The following is an 18,396-nucleotide window of genomic DNA, read 5'->3' as shown; positions in this document are numbered from 1 at the left end:
GTATGTAGCACCTAACTGACTCTCTATAAATATTTGTTAATATTTGATAAAAGAATGAATGATGGATGAACAAGGACGTACCATTACACAGTATCTTGTATATATACTCACTGCTTCACAGATATTACTAGAAGTCCATTAATCAAACATTTTTAAAAAAAACTTTTAAGAAATTATTTAACATTCATCATTGTTAAATATTCCCATTGCTGCTTCTTTTTTTTTTTTTTTTGTAGAGACAGAGTCTCACTTTATGGCCCTCAGTAGAGTGCCGTGGCCTCACACAGCTCACAGCAACCTCCAACTCCTGGGCTTAGGCGATTCTCTTGCCTCAGCCTCCGGAGTAGCTGGGACTACAGGCGCCCACCACAACGCCCAGCTATTTTTTGGTTGCAGTTCAGCCAGGGCCGGGTTTGAACCCGCCACCCTCAGTATATGGGGCCGGGGCCTTACTGACTGAGCCACAGGCGCCGCCTCCCATTGCTTCTAATATAAAATGAATTGAAATGTATTTTATTCTTGGGATTTCACAGTAGTCTTTGACATCACTGGTGATTATTCGACATGTAACCAAATTAGGCTTGGATATCACAATTCTTAAGAAGGAAGGGAGAGAAGAAATAGTCCTCACATGGATATATTTGGATATTTGATCATTTCTTTCCTAGGTAAAAAGACCTAATTATCAATATAGGTCAACTTCCCAATAAAGTTGAATTTTTTTCTTACCCAAGTGACAGATACTTGAGAGCTTTCACTCACTAAAAAAAAAAAAAAGAATGAGATGATGGATGCAAAAAACAGGAGGAATAAGTTTGAGAGATCTATTACACAACATGGTGATTATAGTTAATAACAATATTGTATTTTTGAAAATCGCTGAGTAGATTTTAAGTTCTCATAACAAAAAATGATAAGTACAGGAGATAGTGAATATGTTAATGAGCTCAATTTAGCCATTCCACAATGTGTACATATTTTAAAATATGTTGTACATGATAAATGTATAAAATTTTAATTTGTCAATTCAAAAAATAAATTGAGAGGGAAAGACTGAGACAAACTCTTGAGCATCTAAGAGAAGCATATGGAAATAACATTGAAGGCACAAAAGGAGTTTAAGTTCTTAGAGAAGGGATATTTTCTGAGCCAAAAATAAGAAAAGAAAAAAAATTCCAGTGTGTGTGCACGCGTGCGTGCAAATTGAAAGCTGGTTCTAAGATTTATATGAAAATGTAAAGGCTTAGAATAACCAAGACAGTTTGAAGAACAAAGTTAAAAGACTTACCCTCCCAAATTTCTAAACTTATTATTATAAGGCTTGGAAATTAGGACAGTGTGGTATTGGCATGAGGATAGATGAATATATACTAAAGAAACATAATAGAGAATTCAGAAATAGAACTTGATTTACCACAAACTCACTGCTGCAATTCAGTGAGACAGGATAATATTTTGAATGAATAGTGTTGGAGCAATTGGCTACTCATATGGAAAAAAAAAAAACTTGACTCCTACTTCACTTCATATACAATAATTAATTCAAGATGGGTCATAGACCTAAATGGGAAATTTCTTTGAAAAACTTCTATTTATCAAAAGACACTATCAGGAGAATGAGTAGAAAAAATATATATATTTTAATACATATGCAGCAATGGACTTGGAATATGTATAATATTTAAATAAATATAAATTGACGACCCATTTTTTTAAAATGGAGAAAGCTCTTGAAAAAGTACAGTTCAAAGATGATTTCCAAATGGCCAGTAAGTGTATGCAAAAATGTTCAACATAATTTCTTATCAAGGAAATGCAAATTACAATCAAAATGACTTAAATATGCTGTGAATATTCATATACATGTTTTTTGCTGAATATATGTACTTCCTTCTCCCAGATAGTACATATGCTGTTACTAGGAGTATTAGGGCTCTGCAGGGAAACAGAACCAATAGACTTCATGGCTGGGAAGAATCAATATTGTGAAAATACTATCCAAAGCAATCTATAGATTCAATGCAATCCTCATTAACATATCATCATCATACTTTCAAGATTTGGAAAAAGTAATTCTTTATTTTGTGTGGAACCAGAAGAAACCCCAAGTAGCGCAAGCAATTCTTAGTAATAAAAACAAAGTTGGGGGTATCATCCTATCAGACTTTTGGCTATACTACAAGGCCATAGTGATCAAAGCAGCATGGTATTGGCACAAAAATAATGACATTGAAATTTGGAACTGAATAGAAAAACCATGAGATGACATGAACCTCTTAACACCTCCTGATCTTTGATAAACCAAACAAGAATGTATGCTGGGGAAAAGAGTCCCTATTCAATAAATGGTGCTGGGAGAACTGGACAACATGTCAAAGACTGAAATTGGACCCACACCTTTCTGCACTCACTAAAATTGATTCAAGATTGATAAAAGGTTTAAACTTAAGGCATGAAACAATAAAAATCCTCGAAAAAAGTGTGGGAAAAACACTTGAAGATATCGGCCTGGGGAAAGATTTTATGAGGAAGACTTCCGTGGCAATTCCAACAATGACAAAAATAAACAAATGGAACTTAATTAAACTGAAAAGCTTCTGTACAGCTAAGGACACAATAACCAAAGCAAACAGACAACCTTCAGAATGGGAAGAGATATTTGCATATTATGAATCAGACAAAAACTTGATAAATAGGCTCTATAGAGAACACAAATTAATCAACAACAAAAAAGACCCAACAATCTCATACATCACTGGGTAAGAGGCATGAATAGACCTTCTCTAAAGGAGACAAATGGCTAACAAACATTTGAAAAAAATGCTCATCATTTCTAATCATCAGAGAAATGCAAATCAAAGCTACCCTGAGATATCGCCCAACCCCAGTGAGAAAGGCCCACATCACAAAATCTCAAAGCTGCAGATGCTGGTGTGAATGTGGAGAGAAGGGAACACTTTTATACTGCTGGTAGGACTGTAAACTAATACAACCCTTATGGAAGGAAGGATGGAGGATCCTCAAAGAACTCAAATTAACCTCCCAATTTATCCTGCAATCCCATTAGTAGGCATCTACCCAGGGGGAAAAAAAATCCTTTTATCATAAGGACATTTGCACTAGTCTGTTTATTGCAGCTCAATTTACAATCGCCAAAATGTGGAAACATCCTAAATGCCCACCAACCCAGGAATGGGTTAACAAACTGTGGTATATGTATACCATGGAACAGTATTCAGCCATTAAAAAAGATGGAGACTTTACATCTTTTGTATTAACCTGGATGGAGGTGGAACACCTTCTTAGTAAAGCATCACAAGAATGGAGAAGCAAGAATCCAATGTATTCAATTCTAATATGAAGGCAGAAGCTGAGCTAATACAAAGGAGGGTAGAGGAGTGAGCAAGTGGGGAGAGGGGAGGGAGTAGGGGGATCATGGTGTAGGGACACAGTTATAAGAGGGACTTTAACAAATGCAATCAGTGTAACCTAATTCTTTGTATCTTCAATGAATCCCAAATAACAAAAAAGTATATAATATAAATATATATTATATAATATATAGATATGACTTATATCATCATGATCTGTGTAGCTTATCATTCTCAACTAGAAATCTCCTTCCTCATGGATGAATTTGCTATGCCTCTAACATTAATGCAAAACCCTTCACTCCATTCTCTGATTGAGGGATGGGGGGAATGTGGGGGCTGTACAAGATCAGTACAGTGGAAGTCCCTTCCCCTGGGATCCTGACATCTGTCCTGAGTCTCTGTCTTTTGATGATAGCAGTTTGCTGGAGTAAAGGAAATGGCTGAAATTAAGAAGAGTGACAATGCCAAGTGTTTGCAAAGAAAAATGTAGAGCCACCTGAACCTTCATACAGCGCAGACAGCATAAATGTTTCAACTGCTTTGGAAAACTCTTTGGCAGTATCTACTAAAGCTAAGCTTATGTCTACTCCATGACCCAGTTGTGTGATAGTTAATTTTATGTGTCAACTTGGCTGGGCCAACAGTGCCCAATAGTTAAACATTGTTCTGGGTGTTTCTGTGAGGGGTTTTTAAAGATGGAATTAAATTGGTAGAATATGAGAAAAGCAGATTGACCTTCATAATGTGAGTGGGTCTCATCCAATCAATTGAAAGCCTAAATAGAGCAAAAAGACCAATCCTCTCCCAAGTAAGAGGAATTCTCCTGTAGATCACTTTTGGACTTCCACTGGGACATTGGCTCTACCTGGTTCTTTCTCCTGCCTAATGACTTTCAGACTAGAACTGCAACATTTACTTTCTCTGGGTCTGCAGCTTGCCAGTCCACTATGCAGATTTGGGGCTTACTAGTATCCGTAAGTTTGTGATGTAAGTCATATGTTATATGTGTGCATGTATTATATTCACCTATATACATATTAAATCCCCTATTGGTTCCGTTTCTCTGGAGAACCCTAATACTCTAGGTATGTACTATCCAGGAGAAAGAAGCACATGTATTCATCAAAAAACATGTCTATGAATATTCACAGCCTATTTTATTCTTAATAGCCCCAAATTGGCAACCACCCAAATTCTGTTAAGAGAAGGATGAATAAATTGTAGCATAGTCATACAATGGATGTTACTTAGCAATAAAAAAGAATGAACTAACCCTTTTATTTATGGTCAGTTGATTTTCAACAAGATCGCCAAGACAATTCAAGGTGGAGGGGGAGAGGAGTAGTCCCAACAAATAGTGCTGGGACAGTTGGATATGTACGTGCGCGGGAACGAAGTTATTCACATTGTATACAAAAATTAATGCCAAATGAGCCATAGACCTAAAGGTTAAAGCTAAAAATATAAAAATCTTAGATTAAAATATAGGAGTAAGTCTTCATTACTTGGATTAGGCATTAGTTTCTTATATATGATCTCAAAAGCATAAGCTAAAAAAGAAAAAAAAACAGATGAATTTTATCAAAAACTTAAGTATATAACCAAGAGAAATGAAAACCTATATCCAATAAAAACTTGAACACAAATGTTTGTAGCAGCGGCATTGATGATAGCCAAAAAGTAGAAATAACCCAAAGGTTTGTCAGCTGATGAATGGATAAACTTGGCAATAACAAATGAAGTATTGACACACGCTACAACATAGATGAACCTTGAATACGTTATGCTAACTGAAGAACTAGTCACAAAAGAGCAAATGCTATATGATTCCATTGACATGAACTGTCCAGAATAGGTTTATCTATAGAGACAAAAAGTAGATTCATGGTGGTCAGGCCTGGACGGAGGAGGCGGGGAGAATATGGAGTGACTGCTAATTGGTATGAGGTTTCTTTTGAGGTGATGAAATGTTCTAAAATTGTATTTTGAACTCTGTGAATACACTAAAAACAAACCACTGACAGGCTTTGAAAGAGTAAAGTGTATATGAATTATATCTGAAGCTGTGACATATTAAAAAAGAATGAATTATTAATACTCAATAAAACATATGAATCTTTCGGACAGTCTGAGAGGAGAGTGGAAAAAGCCAGACACAAGAGTGCATATTGCATGATTTCATATATATGAAGTTTAAGAACAGGCAGAACAAATTGGTGGTCACACAAGTCAGAAGGGTAGTTACCTCAGTGGCTGCAGGATGAGGAATATTAGTTGAGAGGGGCATGGGAGCCAGCTGGGATGTTAGAAATGTTCTACGTCTTGATCTTGTGGTGGGTTGGATTTATTGAGCTGTGTGCTAAAGTCAAGTATGATTTAGGCACTTTATTGAGTATATCCTGTACTTCAATGAAAATATAAGAAAGAAAGGGTATATGACAATGTAAAGAAATTTCAGCATAGGAGAAGAGAAACAGTAGAGATGGTGGTGGCTCCATCCTTTCAGATAAATGAAAAGCAAGGGGTCTTAAGAAGGAGATTGAAAACATATGGAAAGGAGACAGTGATGTGAAGAAAGAGAGTCACTCATTCATTCTTGTCTTATTTCTTTAGGCTAGGTAAAGTGATTTATGTGCACGCTCTCCTACGTGTACGAAATATGGTATGTAAGGTGTTGTGTGATGTCACTACTGGAAAGTACCAGAAGCTGTTATAAATAATTGAAAAACCTATTTCACAAAATAGTAACAGTGTCGTCCAAGAGAAATCAACAGTCCTTTTCACGTACTCATCTACCCTTTGCCTAAGCCTAGACTTGAAAACAGAAGGAATTAGAACGTATTAATCTTCTTACTTCTGTCTCTACCTTTCACCTTACAGTAGACCCTTCATAGTTGACCACCTTCGTACACTGAACCCTTCCCTAAGGTGACCTAATCTTCATAGTCTGGACATGCACCACATGTACTCAATGGAAGTTCCTTACTATTGGCCACCTCTGTATGTTGACCATTTTGTTACAGTCCCTTGGGTGGTCAACTTACAGAAGTTCTATTATATATCTCAGCCTCTTTAATAAAAGTAAATTTCATTCGTAATGGTTTCAGTCAACATAATTAGCAGTTGTTTACAATCTATAACATTGTCATCTACCTTTAAGCTGGACTTCAGGGCTCAATACATTTAAGGGTCTTCTTTCCCTTAAGATAACTAGGAAACTAGTATTTAAAAATTATTTTATCTTCCCAATTATGCACAATGATGGTTTCTTTATTTGAGACTAGATCACAATGCAAGATTTTAGGAAATATTGCTACTGTCTGATTTAGAATATGGCATATTGATACATCGGTCTAATGAACAAATAGGATGTACACTTGAGGCATACAAAATTGACTAATGATAACCGATTGCTACCATTAATATTGACAGTGGTACCATTACTACCACTATCAATTCACAACTAAAGATCTTGAGGTTCAAGAGGTTAAGTGATTTACCCTATCTAAAATGACAAGTAGGGCGGCACCTGTGGCTCAGTGGAGTAGGGCGCTGGCCCCATATGCTGGAGGTGGTGGGTTCAAACCCAGCCCCAGCCAAAAAATGCAAAAAATAATAAATAAATGAATAAAATGACAAGTAAATGAACATTGGGGCTTTGAAGAGATTGTCTGACTCCACAGACTAGGACCATCATGCAAGATATCCTCTCCGTGTTTAAACAATTTATGAACTCTTATTAATGGCAACAATAAAATAGGTGGGCAATTTAAGAAAAACTAAGTTTCTCCGAGAGTTCAGAAGAGGAGATCACAGGAAAGACTTTCTTGAAATTATTCCAGATGGGTCTTGAAGAAGGGATGGGATTTCAAATAGCAGCAAAAATGGGAGAATGTTCCAAGTGACCATGACAAAGGGAGCAAAGGCATGGAGTTGGAAAGGCATAGCACATATTTTGGGAACATTAAGTAGTTCCCAAACACTAAGTGAACTTTAGTGGTGGGAGACAAGACAAATAAAAAGTGGCAATATGAACTAAATTTGGTAGGCAGTGGTGTACCATTCATGTTTTATGAACAATGGAATATAATTGGGTCTCCGCTTTATAACCTTCTCTTCAGAGCAAGAAGGAAGAGAGAGGAGTTGGAGAAATGATAGCGCGTGAATCACCAGGCAAAGGTGTGGGCAACTGAACACACGGGGCAATAAGAAGAAGAGTCAGAGGAAGAAATATTTCCATTGTAGATTTTATTTTTATCATGTTAGCAAATGAAATAAAATAGGGGTGAGGGAGGGAGTGTATCAAAGAAGACTGTGATTTTTGAGCCTGAATAATGGAGACTCTGTTATCCTATTAACAGAAACAGTGAATTAAAGTAATCCTCATCAAACTGCTTTGAGGAGAATGATGAATTAGGTATTTGTCCTGGGGACCTTCTGAGCCTTCTCTGTCACTCAGGTGTGTTAAGGATAAGAGGCTGAATTTAAAGAATACAGCTGGCCAATAAATGTACAAAAAAACTTCAGTTTCATTGGCAATAATGTAAAAGCAAGTTTTTTTTTTTGGTTGTTTGTTTTTTTAGAAAGGAGTTTGGTGTGATGGCTTACACCTGTAATCCCAGCAACTCAGGAGTCTGAGGCAGGAGGATCTCTCTTGAGTCCAGGAGTTAGAGACCAGCCTGGGCAACATAGGGAGATTTCTATCTCTAACAGAAATTAAAAATTGAAAATAAAGAAGTTACCCAGGTGTGGTGATGCATCCCTGTAGTCCTAGTGACTCAGGAGGCCAAGTCAGGAAGATCACTTGAGTCCAGGAATTCAAGGCTGTAATGAGCTAGGATCATACCACTGCACTTTAGCCAGGTGACAGAGTGAGACCCGGTGTCTTAAAAAACATTTCAAAAATAAAAGGAGATATTATTCTCAAGTCTGTCACAAAGTGAAACATTGAAAAGACAAACTATTCAGAAGTAAACTTAAAGAAATATAGGATTTATAAGAGGAAAACTAAAAACTCTACAGAAGGACACAAAGAATCTGGAAAAAAATAAAAATAGTATATACTTGAATGGGAAAATTTAATATTTGAAAGATAAAAATTACCCCCAACTTTATAAATTTAACTTAATTATAATTAAACATTGACATAATTTTAAAGTGCATCTGGATATATTATTAAGTGAAATAAAATACCCAGGTTGCAGAACAGTGTGTACAGCATGCTATGATTTATCTAGAAAAGGGGGAAGTCACACACACACACACACACCGGAGAGGAAAATGGGCAACTGAGACAAAGAGGATAGAGAGAGAAATCTCATTTTGAAAATGTGATGTCTTTCTGACTTCAAAAGTGTGAACACATTTTATGTTAAAATTAAAGAAATCTGGCCGGGCATAGGGGCTCATGCCTATAATCCTAGCACTCTGGGAGGTTGAGGCGGGTGGATTGCCTGAGCTCACAGGTTAGAGACCAGCCTAAGCAAGAGTGAGACCCCCATCTCTAAAAATAGCTAGGCATTATGGCAGGCTCCTGTAACCCCAGCTACTTGGGAGGCTGAGGCAAGAGGATCACTTAAGCTCAAGGGTTTGAGGTTGCTGTGAGATGTGATGCCACTGCACTCTACCAAGGGAGATAACTGTTTCAAAGTGAGACTGTCTCAAAAAAAATTTTTTTTTAAATAAATCTGAGAGGAATATCTAGAACAGCTTTTTAAAAGAGGAATAATTAGGGCTGGGGGTAGGGCGGGATTGGTATGACACACTCTACTCTAAGATAAAGGGCTTAAATGAATGAACATACCTAAAGTGTTTGCAACAGTTCTTGGCACTGTATTAAGTTGTTACATAAACATTATCATTATTTTTATAATCTTGATGGGGAACTGCGTGGCTCACATGTTATTTATCCTAAAAACATATATTGACAAATATACATAAAGTTTAAGACCTTTTAAGCAGGGGGAAAATAAAAAGATATAAGATGAAAAGACACTTAGTATAGATAAACCTACCATGTGTATGATGGGCAAGGTCAGTCATTCCACAAATACTTTTTTTTAGTATCTGCCCTGGGTCAGGCTTTATGCTACAGGCTGGGTGTATGGTGATGAAGAAGATGGTTGCAGCCTTCATGGAATTATCAGTCTACAGAGACTAGGAGTTAACATCCCTAAATCCACAACAGGTTATTAAAAATCATGAGGGACCCTCCCCAGGGCAATAGGAGATGGGCAAAAGAGAGGCTTTAAAAAAATGGACAGGTAATGGGCAGTAAATACAGGGTAGGAAAATAAGTTCAATGTCAGTGTTAAGTCCACTGAAAGAAAGCCAATGAAATTTATTTGTTTAGGAATGGGAAAGATAAAAGAAAAAAAAAGGGCAAACCTCAATGTTGGCATGATGTAGACAGAGGCTTTCTTATATCCGGGAGTGGGAGAGTGGATAACCGGTGTGAACTTCCTGCACAGCTGTTCAACAACATGTATTGGAATTTTAAATATGCAAACTGTTTGACTTGGCAATTCCACTTCTTTTTTTTTTTTTTTTTTTTTGTAGAGACAGAGTCTCACTTTATGGCCCTCGGTAGAGTGCCGTGGCCTCACACAGCTCACAGCAACCTCCAACTCCTGGGCTTAAGCGATTCTCTTGCCTCAGCCTCCCGAGTAGCTGGGACTACAGGCGCCCGCCACAACGCCCGGCTATTTTTTGGTTGCAGTTCGGCCGGGGCTGGGTTTGAACCCATCACCCTCGGTATATGGGGCCAGCACCTTACCGACTGAGCCACAGGCGCCGCCCGGCAATTCCACTTCTAACGAGAAATAATTGGATGTACATTTGAAGATGTATGTATTGAATAGATGTATAGAAAACAACTCTAATACATCTTAATAGATAATTAGTTAAACTATGGTGCATTAATAAATCGACTATAATACAGTGATTAAATTATGTTAATAGTGGATCTGTATACATTGACATGGAAAGATGTCACAATATTATGTTCTAGTTCAGCTCCTTAACCCGTCAGCCATGATTACAGGCAATGATATACTAAGTGAAGAATTTAGGTAGATTTCGTGACAGATTGTGAAAAATACTCTGATCTCATATAAAAGTATGGGTGTGTATCTGAATTTGAGAATGTATAGAAAAAAATCTGGAAACAGATTTCAAAACAACAGAGATTGTCTTTGGGTGTTGACGTTAGGGGTGATCTTCATTTTATTCTTTGTATCTTTTTAGCAATGAATATATTACTTACATATCAATAAACAAAATAATATTGATCAAGAGTTGTTTTTAAATTTTTTTTAAAGCAATCCTTTAGGAATAGCCTTTGTTTAATCAAAGCCATGATAACTGAAATTTTTATTATTAAGACTCTCAGGTTTTGCATGTTCATATTTTTTCCTGTCCCAAGTCAGTAGGGAAACCTTTGTAAATAATAAAATATTTCAAGAATTTGGAACAAAATGACAATCACAGAGTACTGACCTCATTTCCACAACAGTTAAGAGAATTGAAAAAAAAAAGAAACCTTGATGGAGCGGCAGGCCAAAAATCGGAGCAGCACTGCCCTCCTTGAAGTAGGTCCTCGGCAGGGTGGGGGTACAATAGAAGGGAAGAGAAATCAGGAGTTTGTCTCTTCCTCAGTTTGCTGAAAACTTCAAAACTTGATGAATTTCCAATATACTAGCCCTAGGGTGCAAGAGAACTACTCTTCTCATCCTTGTCGCCTTCTCCCATCCTTGTTAAATCTCATTCTATTTGCCCTGCTATCTAGACGTTAAGTTCTCTTGGCTCTGTGACTGTTATTGTGCTTCGGTAGCAGAAAAATGCCCCAATTCAACCCAGTCTTTTGTGGGACTTGGGGCCTAATGCTTAGCATATTTGCAGCAGAATTGCTCCGTGACTCACAATGCTACCCATCCAGGAACAGAAACCAACCCTGTCCCCGCCTCAGATCTTGGGCTTGGAGGAGGGGGCTTAGTCCCCACGGGGGACTATGGGATTATTGTAAGGGATCTGTGATTTCATATAGGTGCCAAGCACGGTCTGAAAACTAGATAGACTAAAGTACAATTACTGTTGTCTAGGGACCCACATCTTAAGACCCTCAGATTACAAAGGAGTTCTTATTTTCAGAAGTTTACCAACTACAAATTAAGATCATCAACTTTCCACATCCTCACTTTCTTGCTCTGGTGAACCCAGCAGCCAGCTTTCAGAAAGTTTTCAATGAGACTGTTTAGTCCAAATTCTGTAGACCTGTAGGACAGCTCCCTCTTCCCCCATTTGCTTCTTACTTCTCTTCGAACAAAATACCTACATGAATTTTAAAAAAGGAAAACAATCTTTGATTGTTGTGGAGCTAAAAAGGGGCTTTGGATAAATCTTCTAGATTAATTGAAGTCCTAGACCTAATTATTGGTTTGCTTACTAGAAAAATTCACAAAATTTTCTAAACATTTCTTTTCCAAAACAAATGTCGAAGTGCTTGCTATTGTAAGATGGAAAATCTTATGAATTCCGAAGAACTTTATAATAACGTCTACATATCTGAATTGGAGGAAAAAATGACACGACTTGGACTCCAATTTCAGCTACTATAGCATTTCTTTAAATAAAACTTAAAAGAATGTTACCTCAGATGTATGAATAACTGCTTTGTCTATATTACACTCAAAAGTCAGCATTTCACCGAAGAACTTTGTGTTCTGTTGCGTTTTCTGTTTTCTTTTTCTTCGAACTACTTTCCTTTCCACATGAGAATGTCAGGATTTTTAGTTCCTAACATGAGAATGTCAGGATATTTAGTTTCTGCTCATCTAAGAAGAGCAGAGTACAGACAGGGTGCTTGAGATCAAGAAGTGATGAGGAGGTGTTTTTTCATGTTTTATGGTTCCTGAGTCTGAACAGTCTTGTGAGATTGGATAGGGCCCTTAAAAAAACGAACTGTTTTCAAAGTGACAAGCTCATGCAGTATTTCAATTTCAAGCTTGTGGTGAGCCAAGTGACATTACGGGCTCATAGAGCAGAGTTTGGCATTAGATTATGTGAAGGCATACTCCTGCCCCAACTCTAGCCCACTTAGACTAAGAATCAGTATTTCGGATAGATACTAGAACTGGAAGAAAGACATTCTATTTGTGACAAAATAATTTTCGACATTTTAAAAGTGATAGTCCCAAACGTGGAAAGATTACAATACAGTTGGCCCTCTGTATCTTGATCTGTGAATTCAACCAATTGTAGATTGAAAATATTTGGGGGAAAACCCCCAGAAAATAACCATATGATACTAAAGATGTACAAATAAAAACAATGCAGCCTTACAACTATTTATTTACATAGCATTTACATTTTATTTGGTATTATAAATAATCTAGAGATGATTTGAAGTGTATGGGAGGATTATGCAAAAGATATGCAAATATCGTGAATACTGAGCCATTTTTTATCAGGGACTTGAGGCTTTAAGGATTTTAGTATGCACGAGGACTGTGCCTAGAGGGTGGGGTGGTCTTGGACCAAGGAAGGACTGTATTAATTCATTTTAAACAAACCAGTCTAATCCTTTAGGTAAAATGCTGAGAGAGTCTGTGGGATCCTGATGGTGGTACACCTGAGCTCTTTTCCATAGATAAATCAGGTGTCTGTTACATATTTGTGAAGAGTATCAAAACCTAGCCCTTTGCTATTGCGCAGGCCATGTCTTCTATTTTTACTGATCAGAATATGACCTGTTTCGTAACATGTCTTCCTTTGTTGAGCTTAGATGTGCCCTGCCTCTGAAGCTCCAGAAAGAGCATTGATCCAACTAAAACAGACACTTTCAGATTGAATTCGCAGACTTCAGTTACTGAAGGAATAGGAAGAACCAGCAGGAAACTGGGCTGTCTGGCATAACCCACTGTGACCATCAGTAAAAATGGAGATGTGATCACTATAAAACCTCAAAGCATCTTTAAAACTAAGGAGATCGCCTTTAAACTGAGAGAGGAATTTGAGAAAACTACACTGGGTGGTCATAAAACCAACAGTGCCGAGACCTCAGATGATGACTCCCTGATTCAGGTTCGGGACTGGAAGGCAAGGAGACCACCCAAAGGAGAGAGTGGGTAGATGGGAAAGTGGGAGTGGGGGGTGCTATCGACAGTGTTACCTGCCCTTAGACATAGGTGAAAGTGTGGACAAACTCACTCTCAATTAAGCACTCCCAAACTCTGATCCAAATTGCTGAGGTTGTGAAAACTAAAAAACAAACAGACCAACAAACAAAGCAAACTTCCCCCAACCCCCCAAGCCAGTTCCTTGTTCCTTCAGCATCTGGCTGCAATCCCACCTCTGCACCCACTTCCTCAGCTCTCCAGGGAGATGCTCTCTTCCCGTCTTTGGGACCTTCCCAACACCTGCTTTGCACCCGCCTCAGGGGACTTGCCATAGTCCATTCATCTCCACTTTGATTGCAACTTCTTGGATTTTACCAGTTCATCTTTATCCCTGCATCCACCATGTCCCTTGCACAGACTCTTCTTGCCCATAAAGGGCATAGCAAAGGTTTCAGTGATGAAATGAATAAATGAGTATATTCTTTAAACCAATCCAGTAAAATGCACACTAAGGTAAAAATACATCTGTCATGGACTGAACTAAATTAGTAACATGCCAAAGTCTACCATTTTATTGCACAATAGTACATACTTTTTGTGGAATATTAAGAAAATACAGGGTTGGGTCAGTGGCTCATGACTATAATCCTACCACTTTGGGAGGCTGAGGTGGGAAGGTCTTATTGATCAAAACCAGTCTGTTTCGTTCTTACTTTTATTTGTAGGAAATAGGACCCTTGAGGCCTCTAGAATCAAACATAGAAATAAAGACTTTAAAAATTTAATCAGGTGCAGCGCCTGTAGCTCAGTGGGTAGAGCGGCAGCCACATACAACCAGGCTGGCGGGTTTGAACCAGCTAAACAACTGCAACAAAAAAATAGCTGGGTGTTGTGGCAGGTGCCTGTAGTCTCAGCTACTTGGGAGGCTGAGGCAAGAGAATCATTTATGCACCAAGAGTTTAAGCTTGCTGTGAGCTGCAACATCACAGCGCTCTACTGAGGGCAACATAGTGAGACTCTCTCTCTCAAGAAAAAAAAAAATTAATCAGAATAACTATTAACAATGTATAGAGATTTTAGAATAGACTCTTTTCCCTGGATTCAGCAGCATTACAGGTATAGACCTACTATGATGATAGTACTGTTGTATTGTTAATATTCAGAGACAAAAATTCTTCAAAATAGTAAAAGTATATCCTTTTGTTTTCAAAAATAGTAAGAAAAAAATATATCCTTTTGTCTTCATCCAGAATCTTCATCTTTATCTAGCGAAAACTTCATCTAATTTATATAGCTTTATTTAGCTTAATTCTTACCTAACAAAAATCTGTGTATAAAATAGATTGTTTTCCCTAATTTATACCACACTATCAGGCATATTAACTTTCTTTCTGATGTGAATTATAATGGCAGCTGATAAGACTAGCTGGCCAATGGACATTAATGTAATTACTGTAGTCTCTTGACCAGAATTAAATATTTCAAGCCACTGGCTATACCCACAGATGAAAATTCCACTGAAATCAGACAGATTCTTAACATAGTTTTTCTCTTCCACTGTAATACCTTTCATTTTCTGTTACATATGAAACATAGAAAAATGTTAATAGTTGTTCCATCAAGGATGAAAAATAAATCCCATATTCATCTTGGATAAAAAGACTTTTTTAAGAAAATCCCCAGCGAAAAGTTAGGATTGATACTAATAATAGAGATAGGCATTTTTTTTAAATTCAAAAGTAATGGAAGCAGAAAGAATATACTTAGCCTGTTATGGTTTTAATCCCTCTAACTGAGATTATCTTCAAAATTCTCAAACAGGTTCTGTCAAGTGGGAGAATATAATACCATTTTACAGAATTTACATTTGAAATAAGAAAAATTGACATTTCTTTGTGTGTGTGTGTCCTAGAGTATATAAAATGTCTTCCATATTTTAATTCTTCCTTCCAATAACCTTAAAGAGTAAATACTATACTCTCCAATCTATAAATGAAAAAATTGAAGTACAAAGAGGTTAAATGATTGGTTCAGGGTTATACGTGTATCAAGTAGTTGAGTCTTGATTTGCAATGCGGTCTTCTGATCTTAAAACTACTTATCTTTCCTCAAAGAAAAAATGCTTTTCCAAGGAATAGCATTCATATTTCCCGACGTATCTAGAATAGTAGCCACTTTGTTAAGAAAATACTGGAGTAGTTATGAGTGTAATCCCTTAAATCCCCTAAGATTGCTTAATTGTTTTTCTTTCAATTAAATTGCGATTTAGTACTAATGGCTTCCTTGGGTATTTTAGGTTACCGGCCCTATTTTTTAGGCAAAGCAAATTGATAAAATAATTGTCAGAGTTTTCATAATCTAATGTCCAATAAAACCAAATATTTGTAATAAGTAAGAAACCCTCAATATAGTAAGAAAAATACTAAGCAGATATATCAATATTTCATGAAAACCTTAAATTATTTGGTGGTCCTTGGTCCTTCGTTAAAAAATATTGGTTTAAAAATTATACAAATTGAATATTGAAGAATTACAATGTAATATAGTGTAAACTAAAAATTTTAAGTTCTTCTCACATTATTTGTGCATATATGTCTTGTCAAATCTTTTTCTTAGCATTCATTTTTAATTTAATTTTGAATTATAGAAATGTAGTCTCCATTTGTTGCCCTTGGTATTGTGCCATGGCGTTGCAGCTCACAGCAACCTCAAACTCTTGGGGGTTAAGTGATTCTCTTGTCTCAGCCTCCCGAGTAGCTGGGATTACAGGTGTCCACCACAACGCCCGGCTATTTTTGTTGTTGTTGTTCTTGCAGTTGTCATTATTGTTTAGCTGGCCTGGGCTGGGCTTGAACCCACCAGACTTGGTATACGTGGCTGGCGCCGTAACTGCTGTGCGTGGGTGCCGAGCTTGATCATTCATTTTAGGACTGCTTTTTTTTTTTTTTTTTTGTAGAGACAGAGTCTCACTTTATGGCCCTTGGTAGAGTGCCGTGGCCTCACACAGCTCACAGCAACCTCCAACTCCTGGGCTTAGGCGATTCTCTTGCCTCAGCCTCCCGAGTAGCTGGGACTACAGGCGCCCGCCACAACACCCGGCTATTTTTTGGTTGCAGTTTGGCCAGGGCCGGGTTTGAACCCACCACCCTCGGTATATGGGGCCGGTGCCTTACCGACTGAGCCCCCGGCGCTGCCCTGCTTGATCATTCATTTTAAAAATAGGAAACCATAGACACAACACGTACACATGAAATGCATGATCTTTGATTAGATCTTAGGTGAGAAAGGAAACACAGCTACAAAGGTTATTATTAGGACTACTGAGAATTTCAAATTGATCTATTTTTGATAGTAATACTATATCAATATTTACCTTCTCCAGAGTGATAATTGTGCTGTGGATATAGAGGAAATGTCCGTGTTTTAGGAGCTATGCGATGGAGTGCTGGAGTGAGCTGTCAACATGTCTTCACCTAACCATCAAATGACAGAGGAAGGGAAGGAAGAAAGGGGAGAGAAGGAGGAAAGGAGGGAGGAAAGGAAGAAGGGAGGAGAAAAAAGAGGCAGTGGAGGAGTGGGGAGAGAGAAAGAAGGCAACCATGGAAACTTTTTTAGTTGGTGAATCTAAGTGAAGACTATCTGACAGATGAACATTTTTGAAATAAAAAGGGAAAATAGAAGAGATCACAACAACATGCTGTAAGGAAAATAGCCATTTGATACAGAAATACCTGAATTCAACTCCACAGTACTGATTACTTGGTGACCTTGGTCTGGGGACTTGTTAGGATTCAGTTTTACCTCCTTAAAATAAAGATATTACCAACCTTGGGATCTGCCTATAATCATCCCTTTGAGGATGTGGAGAAAAGGGCACACTTCTACACTGCTGGTGGGAATGCACACTAATACGTTCCTTCTGGAAGGATGTTTGGAGAATACTTAGAGACCTAACAATAGACCTGCCATTCGATCCTATAATTCCTTTACTAGGTTTATACCCAGAAGACCAAAAATCACAATATAACAAAGATATCTGTACCAGAATGTTTATTGCAGCCCAATTCATAATTACTAAGTCATGGAAGAAACCCAAGTGCCCATCGACCCACGAATGGACTAGCAAATTGTGGTACATGTATGCCATGGAATATTATGTAGCCTTAAAGAAAGATGGAGACTTTACCTCTTTCATGTTTACATGGATGGAGCTGGAACATATTCTTCTTAGCAAAGTATCTCAGGAATGGAAGAAAAAGTATCCAATGTACTCAGCCCTACTATGAAGCTAAATTATAGCTTTCAAATGAAGGCTATAACCCAACTATAGCACAAGACTATGAGGAAAGGGCCAAGGAAGGGGAAGGGAGGGGGGAGGTTAAAGTGGAGGGAGGGAAATGGGTGGGGCCACATCTACCATGCATCTTAGAATGGATACAGGCAAAACTTACTAAAGGCAGAACACAAATGTCTACATACAATAACTAAGAAAATGCCATGAAGGCTACATTGAACAGTTTAATGAGAATATTTCAGATTGTATATGAAACCAGCACATTGTACCCCTTGATTGCACTAATGTACACAGCTATGATTTAACAACAAAAAAAGATATTACCAACCTTGAAGCCTTCTTTGTAAAAAGTGATGTGAAAGAAGGCCTGACCTACAATATTCTCAACACATATTAGTTCTCCTTTCCTCTAAAGCAACACTTAGTTTCTTTAATAATAACTTATGTGGGAACTTCCTGTTATAGTTATGGTAGGCTAAATTATTCAGATCAACTCCCCTCTTCTTCCCCAGATGAAAACAACTAAAAAGGCTGGATATAATGTTTTTAAAAGTTTCTTGAAACAATGAAGACAAAGAAACTTTTAGGCCAAAGAAAATGAGAATCCAGGACA

The sequence above is a fragment of the Nycticebus coucang genome, chromosome 5, assembly GCF_027406575.1.
Source record: "Nycticebus coucang isolate mNycCou1 chromosome 5, mNycCou1.pri, whole genome shotgun sequence".
NCBI classification, from domain to species: Eukaryota; Metazoa; Chordata; class Mammalia; order Primates; family Lorisidae; genus Nycticebus; species Nycticebus coucang.
The sequence above is the reverse complement of the archived record's forward strand: the minus strand, read 5'-3'. Positions refer to the sequence as shown.